Genomic DNA, 19,582 nt, shown 5'->3' with positions numbered 1-19,582 from the left:
GCGTATTTCGTCCTTACGGTCGTCTGGATCATCAGACTTCAGCTGACAACACTTCATATTCTAATATTTGCAGCTATGGCGACCCATTACTGCTTGGCTACACATCTGACACGTAACCGATGTGCTCTCCAAACAACAACACTTGCATTTCAGAACATGTCTTTCACACATGTCTACAAAATCACCTTCACCTTCAAATACAGTTTCCTTGCAACTGACAGAGACGTAGGTAAAGTTTAAAGTTGCTATTTCCATTACATCACGTTAATAAGAAAAACGGTAATTAACATCTGCAGCGGAACAAAATTCCGTACCGCCCAACGTTGGGTTCGAACCCACGACCTTGAGATTAAGAGTTTCATGCTGTACCGACTGCGCCAGCCGGGCTGCCTCGGGTAGCACGTCACACAGTACTCGTTTGGGTTGGGTGGTCCCATACAGAATCTCTCCATGCTGCCTAATGTTTTCCTAACGTCACACTCGTCACGTACTTCACTTTTATTTCATAATAATTTCTGAGAGGTAAAGGAATTGCACGACAACATGCAGAGCTAGTGGCGTCAAAATTAACACTCATACTTGATATGACTCAAAAGCCGAACGAGTTACTCTCCGACGTTGTTTTAGATGTGCAAGTGCCAGTCAAAACTCGCGGTGACGGCACTCTGCCGACCATTTCGCTAGATAACACCGGCCTTGTTGTGTGTGTTTCAAGCTCAAGAGCATCTCCAAGCAGAAAATGGTCAACAGCAACATTCAGACGGTTTCGTACTGCTCAATTGCTACATTAAAACGGTATGTTTCTTTTTCAGAGCTGGAAAAACACGAGCGTGACAACATTCAAAGCTGTAATCTTCAGATCCGACGTCCGACGCCTTATCCATTAGGCCACACGGTCACTGACGCAGAAGTATAACTTGTATACGACTCATCTCGAAACGCTCACACCCCTGATGATTTGTGTTTTCGTTCTACACAGCCGCTGCCCCTTGCTCTTTCCCACCCAATCGTTACATTCAACCTCTTACGAGACCGACCAAATATAGACTGGGAAACAAGACCACACACTTTGTGCATTCGGAATCGAAGGCAGGGCGTCCCTCGCCGCATTTGCTACGTTGGCCATTTGCTACTTCTGCATTAGCGGCGACGACGACGACGACGACGACGACGACGACGACGAGAACCGCGAGAGGCTCTGACATATGTGAGAAATACATCAATGAAATGGAATTCAGACTGCCTCGTCCCACCTTATGCTGTACCGCTTTGGCAAAGGCTTTATCTGCGCTATTCGCCTTAATCACATCTGAGAGTAATTCTTAATAAAAGGCCTGTCGCTAATTGTTCGTCATCACAGATACTGTTTGCTACACGGCCACGACGCGCAACTGATTTCCAAAATTCGACTTCCTCCTTTGAGGATGGAACTCACGACCCTTGGTTTACTAGATCAGTGCTTTGCCACTGAGCTAAAGAGGCGCGGCCTAGCGGTACTTTTGCGTATTTCGTCCTTACGGTCGTCTGGATCATCAGACTTCAGCTGACAACACTTCATATTACCGGCTAATATTTGCAGCTGTGGCGACCCATTACTGCTTGGCTACACATCTGACACGTAACCGATATGCTCTCCAAACAACAACACTTGCATTTCAGAACATGTCTTTCACACATGTCTACAAAATCACCTTCACCTTCAAATACAGTTTCCTTGCGACTGACAGAGACGTAGGCAAAGTTTAAAGTTGCTATTTCATTACATCACGTTAATCAGAAAAACGGTAATTTACATCTGCAGCGGAACAAAAATCCGTTCCGCCCAGCGTGGGGCTCGATCCCACGACCCTGAGTTTAAGAGTCTCATGCTCTACCGACTGAGCTAGCCGAGCTGCCTATGTGAGTACCTGCCGGGTAGCACGTCACACAGTACTCGTTTAGGTTGGGTGGTCCCATACAGAATCTCTCAATGCTGCCTAATGCTTTCCTAACGTCACACTCGTCACGTACTTCACTTTTATTTCATAATCATTTCTGAGAGGTAAAGGAATTGCATGACAACATGCAGAGCTAGTGGCGTCAAAATTAACACACATACTTGATGTGACTCAAAAGCCGAACGAGTTACTTTCCGACGTTGTTTTAGATGTGCAAGTGCCAGTCAAAACTGGCGGTCACGCCACCCTGCCGACCATTTCGCTAGTTAACACCGGTCTTGTTGTGTGTGTTTCAAGCTCAAGAGCAACTCCAAGCAAAAAATTGTCAACAGCAACATTCAGACGGTTTCGTACTGCTCAATTGCTACAAAATGGTTCAAATGGCTCTGAGCACTATGGGACTCAACTGCTGTGGTCATTAGTCCCCTAGAACTTAGAACTACTTAAACCTAACTAACCTAAGGACATCACACACATCCATGCCCGAGGCAGGATTCGAACCTGCGACCGTAGCAGTCGCACGGTTCTGGACTGCGCGCCTAGAACCGCGAGACCACCGCGGCCGGCTCAATTGCTACATCAAAGCGGTATGTTTCTTTTTCAGAATTGGAAAAACACGAGAGTGTCAGGATTCGAGTCTGTAATCTTCAGATCCGAAGTCCGACGCCTGATCCATTAGGGCACACGGTCACTGACGACCAACTATAACTTGTATACGACTCATCTCGAAACGCTCACACTCTGAGGAATTGTGTTTTCGTTCTGCACAGCCGTTGCCCCTTGCTCTTTCCCAGCCATTCGTTACATTCAACCTCTTACGAGACCGGCCAAATATAGACTGGGAAACAAGACCACACACTTTGTGCATTCGGAATCGAAGGCAGGGCGTCCCTCGCCGCATTTGCTACGATGGCCATTTGCTACTTCTGCAGAAGGGGCGGCGGCGGCGACGACGACGACAAAGACGACGACGACGACGACGACGACGACGACCGCGAGAGGCTCTGAGATATGTGAGAAATACATGTATAAAATGTAATTCAGACTGCCTTGTCCCACCTTATGCTGTACCGCTTTGGCAAATGCTTTATCTGCGCCATTCGCCTTAATCACATCTGAGAGTAATTCTTAATAAAACGCCTGTCGCTAATTGTTCGTCATCAAAGCAATGTTTGCTATACGGCCACGACGCGCAACTGATATCCAAAATTCCTCTACCTACTCTGAGGATGGAGCTTACCACCCCTGGTTTACTACACCAGAGCTCTACCACTGAGCTAAAGAGGCGCGGCCTAGCGGTACGTTTGCTTACTTCGGCCTTACGGTCGCCTGCATCATCAGACTTCAGCTAACAACACTTCATATTACCGGCTAATATTTGCAGCTATGGCGACCCATTACTGCTTGGCTACACATCTGACACGTAACCGATGTGCTCTCCAAACAACAACACTTGCATTTCAGAACATGTCTTTCACACATGTCTACAAAATCACCTTCACCTTCAAATACAGTTTCCTTGCGACTGACAGAGACGTAGGCAAAGTTTAAAGTTGCTATTTACATTACATCACGTTAATCAGAAAAACGGTAATTTACATCTGCAGTGGAACAAAATTCCGTTTGTCTCAGTGTTAGGCTCGAACCCACGACCCTGCGATTAAAAGACTCACACTCTACCGACTGAGCTACCCGGCTGCCTCGGTTAATAGCTGCCATGTAGCACGTCACACAGTACTCGTTTGGGTTGGGTGGTCCCGTACAGAATCTCTCCATGCTGCCTAATGCTTTCCTAACGTCACACTCGTCACGTACTTCACTTTTATTTCATAATCATTTCTGAGAGGTAAAGGAATTGCATGACAACATGCAGAGCTAGTGGCGTCAAAATTAACACACATACTTGATGTGACTCAAAAGCCGAACGAGTTACTTTCCGACGATGTTTTGGATGTGCAAGTGCCAGTCAAAACTCGCGGTGACGCCACCCTGCCGACCATTTCGCTAGTTAACACCGGTCTTGTTGTGTGTGTTTCAAGCTCAAGAGCAACTCCAAGCAAAAAATTGTCAACAGCAACATTCAGACGGTTTCGTACTGCTCAATTGCTACATCAAAACGGTATGTTTCTTTTTCAGAATTGGAAAAACAAGAGCGTGACAGGATTCGAGTCTGTAATCTTCAGATCCGAAGTCCGACGCCTGATCCATTGGGCCACACGGTCACTGACGACCAACTATAACTTGTATACGACTCATCTCGAAACGCTCACACTCTGAGGAATTGTGTTTTCGTTCTGCACAGCCGTTGCCCCTTGCTCTTTCCCAGCCATTCGTTACATTCAACCTCTTACGAGACCGGCCAAATATAGACTGGGAAACAAGACCACACACTTTGTGCATTCGGAATCGAAGGCAGGGCGTCCCTCGCCGCATTTGCTACGATGGCCATTTGCTACTTCTGCAGAAGGGGCGGCGGCGGCGGCGGCGACGACGACGACGACGACGACGACGACGACGACGACGACGACGACGACGACCGCGAGAGGCTCTAAGATATGTGAGAAATACATGTATAAAATGTAATTCAGGCTGCCTCGTCCCACCTTATGCTGTACCGCTTTGGCAAATGCTTTACCTGCGCCATTCGCCTTAATCACGTCTGAGAGTAATTCTTAATAAAACGCCTGTCGCTATTTGTTCGTCATCAAAGCAATGTTTGCTATACGGCCACGACGCGCAACTGATTTCCAAAATTCCTCTACCTACTCTGAGGATGGAACTTACCACCCCTGGTTTACTACACCAGAGCTCTACCACTGAGCTAAAGAGGCGCGGCCTAGCGGTACGTCTGCTTACTTCGGCCTTACGGTCGCCTGCATCATCAGACTTCAGCTGACAACACTTTATATTACCGGCTAATATTTGCAGCTATGGCGACCCATTACTGCTTGGCTACACATCTGACACGTAACCGATGTGCTCTCCAAACAACAACACTTGCATTTCAGAACATGTCTTTCACACATGTCTACAAAATCACCTTCACCTTCAAATACAGTTTCCTTGCGACTGACAGAGACGTAGGCAAAGTTTAAAGTTGCTATTTACATTACATCACGTTAATCAGAAAAACGGTAATTTACATCTGCAGCGGAGCAAAATTCCGTGTGTCTCAGTGTGGGGCTCGAACCCACGACCCTGCGATTAAAAGACTCACACTCTACCGACTGAGCTACCCGGCTGCCTCGGTTAATAGCTGCCATGTAGCACGTCACACAGTACTCGTTTGGGTTGGGTGGTCCCGTACAGAATCTCTCCATGCTGCCTAATGCTTTCCTAACGTCACACTCGTCACGTACTTCACTTTTATTTCATAATCATTTCTGAGTGGTAAAGGAATTGCATGACAACATGCAGAGCTAGTGGCGTCAAAATTAACACACATACTTGATGTGACTCAAAAGCCGAACGAGTTACTTTCCGACGTTGTTGTGGATGTGCAAGTGCCAGTCAAAACTCGCGGTGACGCCACCCTGCCGACCATTTCGCTAGTTAACACCGGTCTTGTTGTGTGTGTTTCAAGCTCAAGAGCAACTCCAAGCAAAAAATTGTCAACAGCAACATTCAGACGGTTTCGTACTGCTCAATTGCTACATCAAAACGGTATGTTTCTTTTTCAGAATTGGAAAAACACGAGCGTGACAGGATTCGAGTCTGTAATCTTCAGATCCGAAGTCCGACGCCTGATCCATTTTTTTTTTTTTTTTTTTTACCTTTGCCTTTAGCGGGCTAGTGCTCTACCATCTTTTTTTTGTGAATTAATTTATTTATTTTACATATATTTGTTCATATCACATAGGACGCCCTCCAGGCGAAAAAAAAAATTATGTGGAATTACCATCAGTAACATATAAAATAGAAAGGGAATTATAGGAATTAAAGAAAACGCCCTCCTGGCAGAACAGACAAAGCAGCATCCGCGTCCCGCCAACTTGTGGGTAGACGCACACCGAATCCCAAGGCAGTCAGGCATGTTCCAGGCACGTCTTCACGAAGAATATTGCATTTTCCGGTACATGGGACTGAGTCCTGGTATTACACACTCTCATTGAAGTCATCTTCTCATACCTGGGACACCCCAGCTGCAGGGGGGATCGAAGAAGGCACTACCCAAAAAGTTGGCATAGTACTGACGGTATCGCGGATGGTGCATGAGAAAAGTAAAGCGATCTTGCAGGAATGTCCAAAAATCAAGAACACTCTTACCACCTTCATGGAACAAATAAGAGATCGAGAGACCTTTTATCCAGATCACAGCGTTGGTCTTCGTACTTGGGAAGTATGTCTCATCTGGGAACAGAAGAGATTTCGGTGTAATGGCATGGGGAGCCGTACGTAGAAGAAAGGCAAGCATCTTCTGAATCAGCTGCCACACCTCTGCAGAAGATCCACACATCAGTCGATGTTCGTCCGTATCAAGCGTTTGACAGCGAGGACACAGCGGCGAATCTGTCATTTTTATGGCATGTAGACGAAGTTGTGTCATGTATTTTCCATTAACGACCAAATACCAGGTCGCACGTGCGCTCGTGTCTAGGTATATATGGTGTACAGAACGCCATACCACGGGCCATGCGATCGTAGGATATCGCCTTTCCACAACATTACGAGTGTGATTTCTCATCATGATTCGGTAAACATCACGTGCCATAGGGGGTCTGGTACTAGGCAAGTCGGCATGGACATAACTGTATTCGATGAAAAAGGTCCGGATATGTGAGAGAGGGGAAGAAATATGGGCTACTGCAACGGGTGCCACTCGAGAGGGAGGGGCCACTTCATCAATCAGGCTTCCCGATAATCCGTTTCGGCGGCGGATCCACGATTTAACCATCGTACTTACATAAAGGGCAGCTGCTCTCGCTCGGACGTTGACAAGGCCGAGGCCGCCATCTCGAGGAGGAAGTGTCAGCGTGTCGTAGCGGACTTTGAAGATAAGACCCGCGCTAACAAAGTAGCCGAACGCCGCCTGAAGTCTGTGTGCCATTGCCTTTGGCATCGGTAAAATCTGTGCTAAATGGGGTAGTCGCGAGACTAGATGAGTGTTAACAAAATCCACCCTTTGTAACATGTCCAATGCTCTCAGGAGGTTGCCACGAACGTTCGTGCGGATAGCTTGAAGCAGGCGTTTGTAGTTAAATGAGATCGTGCGCTGTATATCACGCGTGAAGGTGATCCCCAAACATTTGAGCTTGTCCACTAATGGCAATGGTGCCACACTCTCAGCTGGAAGGCCTCTACCGACGGACATAGCACTAGATTTCGTCAGGTTCACACGGCTGCCCGCAGCAGCCCCGTACTGGTTGATCCACGCCAGTGCCTCTCGCACTTCATCCTTCGATAGAACCAAGAACACCAAGTCATCTGCATAGGCGCGGCAGATGAAAGAAGTCCCCCTCATTGTTATGCCTGTCAACCGGCTCCTCAAACCGTGTAATAGTGGCTCAAGGGCAATGGCGAAAAGCAGCATCGACAGCGGACACCCTTGACGGACCGACCGCATGACGTTAATAGGGCCCGCCACACGGCCATTGACCAGCACCCGCGACGTGGCACCTCGGAGAAGCCGCAAGACGAGGTGTATAAACCTGTGGGGAAAGGCCATCCGTCGGAGTACGTTTTCGAGAAAGTCATGACTCACTCTATCAAAGGCGTGGTCGAAGTCCACTGTCACTAAGGCACCACGACTGCGACAGGTCATGGTCAGGGCTATAACGTCACGGTAATCGCTGAGTGCCGTCTGAATGTTACTATCACCTCCAAAGCACGTTTGATCCAGAGAGATAACTTGAGGGACGACGCGCCTAATGCGAGCGCCAAGAATCCGGGTAAAAATCTTGAAGTCACAATTTAACATGGTCAGCGGCCGATAATGTTCCACTCCTCGACCTCCCGATGGCTTGGGGATCGGGATAAGCAAGCCTTCTACGAATTCGGGTGGGAGAGGAAAGTCAGGGTTCATCAGTTCTTCATACATCGCAGTCCAGCGTGAGCCCATGATGTCATGAAATGTGTGGTAAAACTCCAGCGGGAACCCATCTGGACCTGGGGCTTTGTTTGCCGCACCCTTATGAAGAGCATCGGCGACGTCATCAGCCGTAATTGTCGCCGTGAGAATCTCCGCAGCAGACTCGTCCAGGGTATCTGTCAAGGAACGGAGGACATCAGACATTACCGCCACGTTCCGGTCCTCTGCTGCATAGAACTCGTTGTAGTGATCCACAAAGGCTCTTACGATGTCATTCTGGGACGTCAATCGACGACCATCTGGCATGTCGAGGGCGTTGATCAACTTTCTACGACACCGCTGCTTCTCTCGGATAACATGATGCATGGACGGGAGCTCTCCTGGTACACATTCGTGACATCTTGCGCGTACTACTGTGCCTTCAAGGCGGTGACGCATAAGAGAAATTATCTTCGCCTTAATACGTTGAATTTCAACCTGTCGTTGAACTGAGGGGGCAAGGTTTGAGAGTTCCCGGAGAATTGTGAAATAGTATTCCATGGTATGTCGGTGCCATAACATTTTATCGCGACCGTAATTCATCATAGAACGACGTAAAGCAGGCTTGGCGCAGTCGATCCACCACCGAAGTGTTGAAGGATACGCTGGAAGGCGTCTCACACAGTTGTTCCACGTCGTCTCTACGACCTGCCTACATTCCGGATCCTTGAGATGGGCCACATTCAGCTTCCACAGGCCTCGACCGCGCCACACCTTCTGCCTCTGGAGCGAAACAGTGCAAATGTAGGCGATATGGTCGGAAAAGGCGGTAGGCCATAACTCAGCGTCAAGCGTGGCAGTTACGAGTCCTGGGGACACGTAGACACGGTCAAGACGACTTGCTGAATGGCTGGTGACGTACGTATACCCAGGCCGATCGCCATGCACGCGGTCCCAAGTATCGGTGAGTTTCAGTTCATGCACAAGCAGCTTGAGTTCCTGGCATGTGGTGAAATGGGGATGTTGGTCCTTTTGGGATAACACACAATTGAAGTCGCCGCCAAGAACAATATGGTCGTAGCGTCCGACAAATAAAGGAGCGATCTGTTCTGAATAGAATCGCGACCGCTCCCGTCGCTTGGCCGTGCCCGAGGGAGCGTAAACATTGATGACTCGAACACCGTGGAAAGTCACAGCAAGACCCCTAGCCGATGGTAGGTAAATCACGTCATCTACATCAATGCCTTCCTTTAAAAGAATAGCTGTCCCACTGCCACCGTCGGCACACGGCGTGAGGTAGGAAACATAGCCATAGACATTAGGAAACGTCGCCAGGCGAACTTCCTGCAAAAGGGCAACATCTAGGTCCGACGCCCTCAACATATCACGGAGCAATTGTAGTTTGACAGGGGTGCCAATGGTGTTGACATTGATGGAGCCAATCCTGTAAGCTTGTCGTAGAATTGGGACTACAGGGACGCTCATGGAGGCACGAAGAGCAGCAGCGAACAAGAATGTTGTCCCAGTAGGCTGCACATCCCCATCCTGTAACCCTGTCGATTAGGAGTCGTGGGCTGGAGCAGCGGCATTCGCGGCTGTCTCACTAGTTGGAGTGTCGTCGGCTACATCGTCAGACCACGCAAGGGTGCGTGGATGGTGTGCGTCCAGTGGAGTACCAGCAGAGTCCGAAGGCAGTGTCATGGCGGTGGTGGAAGAGTTGTCCTGGCTCAGCTGTTGTTCAACGTCCATAGGTACAGCGCCTGGTGCATGCAAGGATGGTTGTACGTCCGACGGAGTGCAAGTTGGTGCTTCCACCACAGATTCGTCCTTCGGGGGAACAACTTGATAATTTTGATCTTCATCGTCTTGAGACTGCGTCCTGCAGGTGTCAGACGGGGCGATCCGCCGTTTTCGACGTCTCTTCGGCGACCGTTGCTTGCGCACGTGATCTTCAGTGTCCGAAGACGCCTGGGGATCCGGATGTTCAGGCACAAAAGCATCGGTAGGCACAATCATGGAGTCAAGGGCCATCCTCTGTCCTTGAGATTGCTCACCACTGCACACGTCGGGAGGAGAAGGCAAGGGCGTCGGTCCGTCCGCAACAGCCAGAGGCAGTACCGGAGACGACGATGTACCAGTAGTAGGAGCCAGTGGTGTTCGCGGTCGGGGGTCGCTATGGAGAGCTTCGACAAACGTCAGCGGTAGCGACGTCGGAGCGGTCGTGGCCGGCAGGTCCCCAGGCGGTAACTGTGTGATTCTGCGCTGCAGACAGCGGGAACGGAGGTGTCCTTCTTTGCCACATCCCGAGCATGTCTTCGGCTGTCCATCATAAATAATAATTGCACGGCAGCCACCAATATATAAGTAGGACGGCACATGTTTGGTTAGTTCTATGCGGATCTGCCGTACTCCATTGAGAACCGGGTATGTAGTGAACTGAACCCACTTCTCAGCTGTGTGGCTAATCACTTTTCCATATGGATGGAATGCAGATACCACTACCTCTGAAGGCACCTCGAAAGGGAGTTCAAAAACACGTATCGTGCGCAGTCCAAGTCCCGCATGTTCCACAGTTACGTCACCGATGTGTCCATCAGAGTGACGGAACTTAAGACCACTTCGAGTTGCATCTAGAATTTTTTCACATATGTCTTCGTTGACCAATTTCACGTATACCACACTGCTCACTATAGAAAGGTGGATGCCAACAAGATCGTTGCAGTCAATCTTGACTTCATCTCTGATAAACTGTTCGATTTTGAGTGCCTTTGGTCGGGCATATTCAGGTGCAAAGCTAATCTTCAGTGTCGATTTTCGGTGGGCATAAGCCATTCTCTGTCGAATGAAATATAGCGCGCTAAGACGGCAGAATCACGTAAACAACTCCGCGAGCGAGCTGCTCGGCGAGGACGTAAACAAGACGTCCGTGCCGCTAGCGTGCCGAAAGGCGACAGGGCACACGGTCACTGACGACCAACTATAACTTGTATACGACTCATCTCGAAACGCTCACACTCTGAGGAATTGTGTTTTCGTTCTGCACAGCCGTTGCCCCTTGCTCTTTCCCAGCCATTCGTTACATTCAACCTCTTACGAGACCGGCCAAATATAGACTGGGAAACAAGACCACACACTTTGTGCATTCGGAATCGAAGGCAGGGCGTCCCTCGCCGCATTTGCTACGATGGCCATTTGCTACTTCTGCAGAAGGGGCGGCGGCGGCGACGACGACGACGACGACGACGACGACGACGACGATGACGACCGCGAGAGGCTCTGAGATATGTGAGAAATACATGTATAAAATGTAATTCAGACTGCCTCGTCCCACCTTATGCTGTACCGCTTTGGCAAATGCTTTATCTGCGCCATTCGCCTTAATCACGTCTGAGAGTAATTCTTAATAAAACGCCTGTCGCTAATTGTTCGTCATCAAAGCAATGTTTGCTATACGGCCACGACGCGCAACTGATTTCCAAAATTCCTCTACCTACTCTGAGGATGGAACTTACCACCCCTGGTTTACTACACCAGAGCTCTACCACTGAGCTAAAGAGGCGCGGCCTAGCGGTACGTCTGCTTACTTCGGCCTTACGGTCGCCTGCATCATCAGACTTCAGCTGACAACACTTCATATTACCGGCTAATATTTGCAGCTATGGCGACCCATTACTGCTTGGCTACACATCTGACACGTAACCGATGTGCTCTCCAAACAACAACACTTGCATTTCAGAACATGTCTTTCACACATGTCTACAAAATCACCTTCACCTTCAAATACAGTTTCCTTGCGACTGACAGAGACGTAGGCAAAGTTTAAAGTTGCTATTTACATTACATCACGTTAATCAGAAAAACGGTAATTTACATCTGCAGCGGAACAAAATTCCGTTTGTCTCAGTGTGGGGCTCGAACCCACGACCCTGCGATTAAAAGACTCACACTCTACCGACTGAGCTACCCGGCTGCCTCGGTTAATAGCTGCCATGTAGCACGTCACACAGTACTCGTTTGGGTTGGGTGGTCCCGTACAGAATCTCTCCATGCTGCCTAATGCTTTCCTAACGTCACACTCGTCACGTACTTCACTTTTATTTCATAATCATTTCTGAGAGGTAAAGGAATTGCATGACAACATGCAGAGCTAGTGGCGTCAAAATTAACACACATACTTGATGTGACTCAAAAGCCGAACGAGTTACTTTCCGACGTTGTTGTGGATGTGCAAGTGCCAGTCAAAACTCGCGGTGACGCCACCCTGCCGACCATTTCGCTAGTTAACACCGGTCTTGTTGTGTGTGTTTCACGCTCAAGAGCAACTCCAAGCAAAAAATTGTCAACAGCAACATTCAGACGGTTTCGTACTGCTCAATTGCTACATCAAAACGGTATGTTTCTTTTTCAGAATTGGAAAAACACGAGCGTGACAGGATTCGAGTCTGTAATCTTCAGATCCGAAGTCCGACGCCTGATCCATTAGGGCACACGGTCATTGACGACCAACTGTAACTTGTATACGACTCATCTCGAAACGCTCACACTCTGAGGAATTGTGTTTTCGTTCTGCACAGCCGTTGCCCCTTGCTCTTTCCCAGCCATTCGTTACATTCAACCTCTTACGAGACCGGCCAAATATAGACTGGGAAACAAGACCACACACTTTGTGCATTCGGAATCGAAGGCAGGGCGTCCCTCGCCGCATTTGCTACGATGGCCATTTGCTACTTCTGCAGAAGGGGCGGCGGCGGCGACGACGACGACGACGACGACGACGACGACGACGACGACGACCGCGAGAGGCTCTGAGATATGTGAGAAATACATGTATAAAATGTAATTCAGACTGCCTCGTCCCACCTTATGCTGTACCGCTTTGGCAAATGCTTCATCTGCGCCATTCGCCTTAATCACATCTGAGAGTAATTCTTAATAAAACGCCTGTCGCTAATTGTTCGTCATCAAAGCAATGTTTGCTATACGGCCACGACGCGCAACTGATTTCCAAAATTCCTCTACCTACTCTGAGGATGGAACTTACCACCCCTGGTTTACTACACCAGAGCTCAACCACTGAGCTAAAGAGGCGCGGCCTAGCGGTACGTTTGCTTACTTCGGCCTTACGGTCGCCTGCATCATCAGACTTCAGCTGACAACACTTCATATTACCGGCTAATATTTGCAGCTATGGCGACCCATTACTGCTTGGCTACACATCTGACACGTAACCGATGTGCTCTCCAAACAACAACACTTGCATTTCAGAACATGTCTTTCACACATGTCTACAAAATCACCTTCACCTTCAAATACAGTTTCCTTGCGACTGACAGAGACGTAGGCAAAGTTTAAAGTTGCTATTTACATTACATCACGTTAATCAGAAAAACGGTAATTTACATCTGCAGCGGAACAAAATTCCGTTTGTCTCAGTGTGGGGCTCGAACCCACGACCCTGCGATTAAAAGTCTCACACTCTACCGACTGAACTACCCGGCTGCCTCGGTTAATAGCTGCCATGTAGCACGTCACACAGTACTCGTTTGGGTTGGGTGGTCCCGTACAGAATCTCTCCATGCTGCCTAATGCTTTCCTAACGTCACACTCGTCACGTACTTCACTTTTATTTCATAATCATTTCTGAGAGGTAAAGGAATTGCATGACAACATGCAGAGCTAGTGGCGTCAAAATTAACACACATACTTGATGTGACTCAAAAGCCGAACGAGTTACTTTCCGACGTTGTTGTGGATGTGCAAGTGCCAGTCAAAACTCGCGGTGACGCCATCCTGCCGACCATTTCGCTAGTTAACACCGGTCTTGTTGTGTGTGTTTCAAGCTCAAGAGCAACTCCAAGCAAAAAATTGTCAACAGCAACATTCAGGCGGTTTCGTACTGCTCAATTGCTACATCAAAACGGTATGTTTCTTTTTCAGAATTGGAAAAACACGAGCGTGACAGGATTCGAGTCTGTAATCTTCAGATCCGAAGTCCGACGCCTGATCCATTTTTTTTTTTTTTTTTTTTTTGGGCCTCCCATCAGCCCTTTTAGCCCATCCTTGCGCTCTCCATAATTCGCCTTCATCGGCGTCGGCTTCTCACGCCATGTACATTACCATAAACTGATGAGACGAAGTTAATCCCTTTATCGTGGAGAAACTAATGTACCCCTTCTTTGGGCTTATTGATAATGTGAAAAAAGAATGAAGTCTTCAGTAGGTAGAAACAGAAGTTATGTTCAGTTTGTTTCCTTCTTCATCGCTGTTTTTTGTTGTCACACTTAAAGCAAATAGTCTTCCTTGAAAAAGAAACGTCAGAGGGCATTTCGAAACTGCCTCTTCTCTCTGAAAATGCTTAAAAAACAAACCATATTCGGTGAGAAGCAACTATTTATAACGGCTTCTTGAAAAATAAATTAATAAACGTTGAACTCAAAGAACTGCAATTCCGGTAAAAACTAAAATAATTTTTTTTTTTTTTTTTCACTATTGTTAAGTAAGTTAGTAGTGGTGAACACTCTCTTACGTTTGTCTTCTGTGTCCGCAGATATTTCTTGTTAATTCTTTTACATCAAGGTCTTGATTAAAAAATTTGCGTATGTTTCTTTATATTTACTAGTCTTCAGTAACATGTGATGCTCAGTTAGCAGAGAGATCCAAAAATCCTCTTGGCTTTTCTCTTCCTTCGTGAAGAGGTAATGGACCGTTGCCGCTTTCAGCCAATTGACTGCGTTGCGTTTCGTGTTAGGAAAGGGTACATCATCCGGTGTCAAAAAGTCCGCAGGCGTTATAGCGTTAGGTGACGTTCGAAGGATGAGTGCCAGCTTTCGTCGGACATTCAGCCAGATATCTTTAACCTTGTCGCACACGAAACGATGTTCTTCGTTATCAATTAAACTACACGTTGCACACAAAGGCGAATCCGCTAAGTGGATCGAATGAAGTTTCGAGTTTGTTGCAACTTTCCTATTTACAACAAAGTACCATGTTGCTTTCAGATGAGTAGCTAAGTTACGGTTATGAATATTTGCCCATATCACTTTCCAGTTAGAACATGGATAGTTTTGTTCTATTTTGTTGTTCTTCTTTTCTCCCATCAATTTGCCATATATTTCTTTTACGTTTGTCATGTCTTTTTCCGGAATTCTTGAATGTAGGTAGCTATATTCTATTAAAAACCATCGTAAATGGTAAAGTCCGCTCGGTATGTGCTGCACATTAATGGGTGGAGAGAGGTCATCTGGAGCTATTTCAGATAGCAAGTGCGCGGCGATACAGCTGCCGGATTGTCTCCATTGTTGAAATGTATTGGAGATGTACAGAGCCTGCGACTTTTTAGTAACATTCGTTAAGTTTAAGCCGCCATTATTAGTGGCGAGCGTCAGAGTGTCATACTGGATTTTAAATATGTGGCCACGGCTCACAAAATAGCCTACTGCTGACATAATTTGTTTGGCGATGCCGGCGGGTATTGGCAGTATCTGGGCGCCATAATTGACTTTGGAAGTAATAGAGACGTTCGCTAAAGACACTCTCTGAATTTCATTTAATTGTCGAATACTATGTGTCCGTACACTAGCTCGTATGGTAGTTAGTACTTGTCTATAGTTGGCCGCAATAGTTTGACGTATATTTTTTCGGAAATCAATGCCGAGACACTTCAAGGCTGTTAGCTCACGTAAGTGACCGTGTGTGCGCATGCCAATGCCACATCCGATATTGAATATGCCGGACTTGGTTTTGTTTAACCTCGCGGCTGACGCTCGTTCGTATTTTTCTATTATGTGCATTGCCGCCTCGACTTCCGCTACATTCATAACGAGAAACCCAACATCGTCCGCATAAGGTTTACATATTATTTTGTTTCCTCGTATTTGCAATCCTTGTAACCGCTGAGTCAAGGTAGCGAGCAAAGGTTCGATGGCCATGGCAAAAAGTGCCATGGACAACGGACAACCTTGCCTGACGGAACATGCGATCTCGACTGGCCGGCTCGGCTGTCCATTTATGATGATTCTGGAGGAGTTATTCGTTACCAAACGTCGTATGAGGTCGACGAATCTCGGCGGAAAACCCATTGCGCCCATCGTTTTCAGGAGGTAGGAGTGGCTGATCCTGTCGAAGGCTTTATCGAAATCTAACGACACGATGGCACATTTTAGTCGACATACTTCTGCTATTGAAATTATGTCGCGGTAGTCGGACCGCGTCTGCTGAATTTTCCTATCTTTGCCCACGCTAGACTGATATGGGCCGGTGACGCTGGCCATTACATTTTTAAGTCTGTGGGCTAAGAGCCGCGAAATAATTTTATAGTCACTGTTCAGCAGAGTGATTGGTCTCAAATTTCCAATTTTCTTGCCAGCCGATTTTTTTGCGATTAACACTATCATACCTTCACGAAAATCTTTCGGTATCTCCTTATTGAGGTTCAGAAGTTCATTACAGATGCATGTTATTCTATGTTTTATATGTTCCCAGAAGACTTGATAAAATTCTGCTGGTATGCCGTCAGCTCCAGGGGATTTATTTTTTGCACTTTGATAGACAGCATAGTGTGCATCGTCTTCGGTCGCCTCCGCTATTAGAGCTTCCGCGTACGCGTTACCAACGCGTCCTTGCAGGTGGGTCAGTAAATCGTACTGTGCTTTTTCGTCTACCTCTTTATGTGAAAACAAGTTGTCGAAATGGGTTAGTATTTCTGCTTTTATGTCGTTGTGCATTGTCAAGGTGGTTCCATTATCAGTTTTAAGCTCCGTCAGTATTTTGCGGAATCCTCGTTTAGTTTCACGAATCACATGATATATCGAAGTGGCTTCTTTTTGCGCCACAGTCTCTGCTCTTGACCTTATTTGGTATCCTTCAAGCTATTGTCGCCTTAATGTCAGTATTTTTGCCTGGAATTTTTTAATTCTCCCGTGGTTCCCAATAGCTGTAGCACCTTGCAGGTAGAGTTCTCGGAGACAATGAAAATAAAATTCTATCGTTCTTTTCCGCCAAAAGCTCTTCTCCCGGGAGTAGTTGATGAAACATCTCCGGATCTGAGGTTTGGCGCATTTGAGCCACCAATCCAAGGTCGAGTGGTAAGAGCTGAGTTTGGTCTCGCAGGCTCTCCAAGTGGTGAGAAAGGATTCTCGACAGGCAGGATCTTTTAAGTGTGAAACATTAAGTTTCCATGGCCCTTTATATCGACAGGTTCCTTGTCGTTCCAAATTTAATGTGCATATATATGCAGCGTGGTCCGAAAAAACGGTTGGCCAAACTTCAGACTGCAGGATGCGGTGTTTCAGATTGGGCGAGACATATATTCGATCCAACCGGCTCGCTGAATGATTCGTGAGGTGGGTAAAGCCGGGTGCCGCGCCGTGCTTTTGCTCCCACGAATCAGTTAAACGGAGGTCGGTGACGATACGTTCCAGGTCCGGCGATTTGTTGTAGTTCGGAGTTTGGTCTTTGGCATGTATGACACTGTTAAAGTCGCCTCCAAGGATGGTATGGGTGCAGTGTACACCAAACAAAGGAACAATTCCCTCCTTAAAAAACTGTGCTCGTTGGCACCGATTGGTAGAACCAGATGGGGCATAGACATTAATAATCCTGGTGTTATAAAGCGTGCTGGCAATGCCTCTGCCGTTAGGCAGTTTTGTTACGTCTGTAATGACGACGCCCTCTTTGAAAAGAAATGCGGTACCCAAATCACATCCAATTCCAGGATTGACTATAGCATTATACCCCTGTATGAAGTCAAGTTCGATGTTTGTTACTTCTTGTAAAAACAAAATGTCCACATCAGCTGCATACAGGATATCTTTTAAATTTTGTAAATTAAATGGGCTACAAATTTTATTGATGTTCAGCGTAGCGATCTTATAGGCCTGCAACGGAACTACGTTAGCCAAGACGGGAGTGTAATTAGGAAAAACTCTGGCAACATATCATTTCGAAAAAACATTAAGAAATCTGACCCGAGAGACATGTGGACACAAGTCAGTAAAACCGTTCAGACTAGAAATATTCATGACTTGGGAAGGGATCAGTCGGCTTCTCCGTGTCTGGGACAGTATCCGTCGCGGCGATGACATTCAAGACGACGTCATCGCGTGGTGTGGCCATCGTGGTGACTGTAACGGTTCCTGTGGTGTCCATAATTTCGTCCTCCTTTGTAGTGTCGTCGACATCGTCTGCCCACGGATTCGACAGCCCTGTCATCGGTTCGTCATTAAGTGGTGCACTATATTCAGGTGTTTGCTGGTGATTTTTATCTTCGGTTCGGGTAATTGCTACGTCATCGAAGGGCAAACTGGCAGAACCGGAGGTACTATCCAAGGACACAGGGTCTTCGTTAGATGACTGCTGATTGCACTGCAAGTTCTCAGATGCAGATTGACGTATTTTGCCCCCTATTTGCTTCGCCTGTTCATGCAGTTGTGGTGCAGTCTGCTCTGCACCTTGACGCGCGATCCTCCGTTTTTTAGATTTCTTGGGAGATGCGTCTCGTGGTGGACTTTGGACGGTACCTGAAGAAGCCTCAGGTTGCAAAGTAGCACTACTCGAAGTGACTGACGCCAGGTCTGATTTCATTGCACTTGACGGGCTGTGGTCAGTGCCTAAGGCAGCTGCAGGATTCGGAAGAGCACCACTAGAAACGGCTGGTTGCGAGTCCGTTTTCTGTGCACCTGATACGCTTTTGATACCTCCTAAAGAAGCTCCAGGATGCAGAGGAGCACTACCCGAAGCGACTGAGGTCGCGTCCGTATCCATTGCCTCATTGGGCGATTCCACGGCGACAAGGGCAGGAGCAGATATGTCTTCGCAGGAGGGTTGAGTGTCTACAGATGCTACACCTGAGTCGGTCGGTTGGTCGGTCGCTTGTGGGTCGGTATTCGTAGAAACTTCGGGGGGCGCAGTGGCACTTGCAAAACCGCGCGCTACGGCGACATACGTCACGGGCAGCGTTGACATAGCAGGGGGCCTGACGGCATCGCCGGCAGGCAGTTGCGCCACTCGCCTTTGAACACAGTCTGCACGAACGTGGCCTGGTAAATTGCAGACAGCACACGTTTTCGGTTGGTCATCATACATCACAACAGCTCTATATCCGCAGACGTTTATAAACGACGGAATGTGCTTCTGCAATTCGACTTTTAATTGGCGCACACCATTCAAAACAGGGAATTTGTGTGCAGCAGACCACCGTTCGGCAATATTACTCAAAACTTTCCCGTATGGTGCAATAACAGCATTTATCTGGTCACTTGTAATTTCAAAGGGAAGTTCAAAGACTCGCACGGTCCGAATACCTAGACCAGCATGGGCAACGGTAACCTCCCCAACATTTCCGTCAGCATGTTTAAATTTCAGAATGCCACCACAAGATCGAACTATCCTTTCACACAATTCTGGACTGGCAAGTTTCACGAAAACCACACTGTTCATAATCGAGAAATGTATGCCGATAATATCATCAAGTCCTATTTTAACATCATCCTCTAACCACTGTTCAACATCAAATGACCTCGGTCGGACAAAGTTGCGATCAAACGTGAATTTAAAAGTATCTTTTCGTTGCGGTTGCGACATCTCTTAATTCTTTTTCATGTCTACACAAATACTATAGACAGCGACGCGGTGCAGCAAG

At 47.5% G+C, this 19,582-nt stretch overlaps 2 non-coding genes across 2 annotated transcripts; both read right to left on the bottom strand.

Moving 5' to 3' along the window:
- Positions 1-314: 314 nt before the first annotated feature.
- Trnak-cuu (transfer RNA lysine (anticodon CUU)) lies at positions 315-387 on the bottom strand. The gene has a single exon. It is a non-coding gene; the product is annotated as a tRNA-Lys (tRNA).
- A 1,432-nt stretch (positions 388-1,819) lies between these two features.
- On the bottom strand, positions 1,820-1,892 carry Trnak-cuu (transfer RNA lysine (anticodon CUU)). The gene has a single exon. It is a non-coding gene; the product is annotated as a tRNA-Lys (tRNA).
- Between the last annotated feature and the right edge of the window lie 17,690 nt (positions 1,893-19,582).

The sequence above is a fragment of the Schistocerca gregaria genome, chromosome 1 (assembly GCF_023897955.1).
Source record: "Schistocerca gregaria isolate iqSchGreg1 chromosome 1, iqSchGreg1.2, whole genome shotgun sequence".
In the NCBI taxonomy this organism is placed as follows: domain Eukaryota; kingdom Metazoa; phylum Arthropoda; class Insecta; order Orthoptera; family Acrididae; genus Schistocerca; species Schistocerca gregaria.
This window is presented reverse-complemented; position numbering and strand designations above follow the sequence as displayed.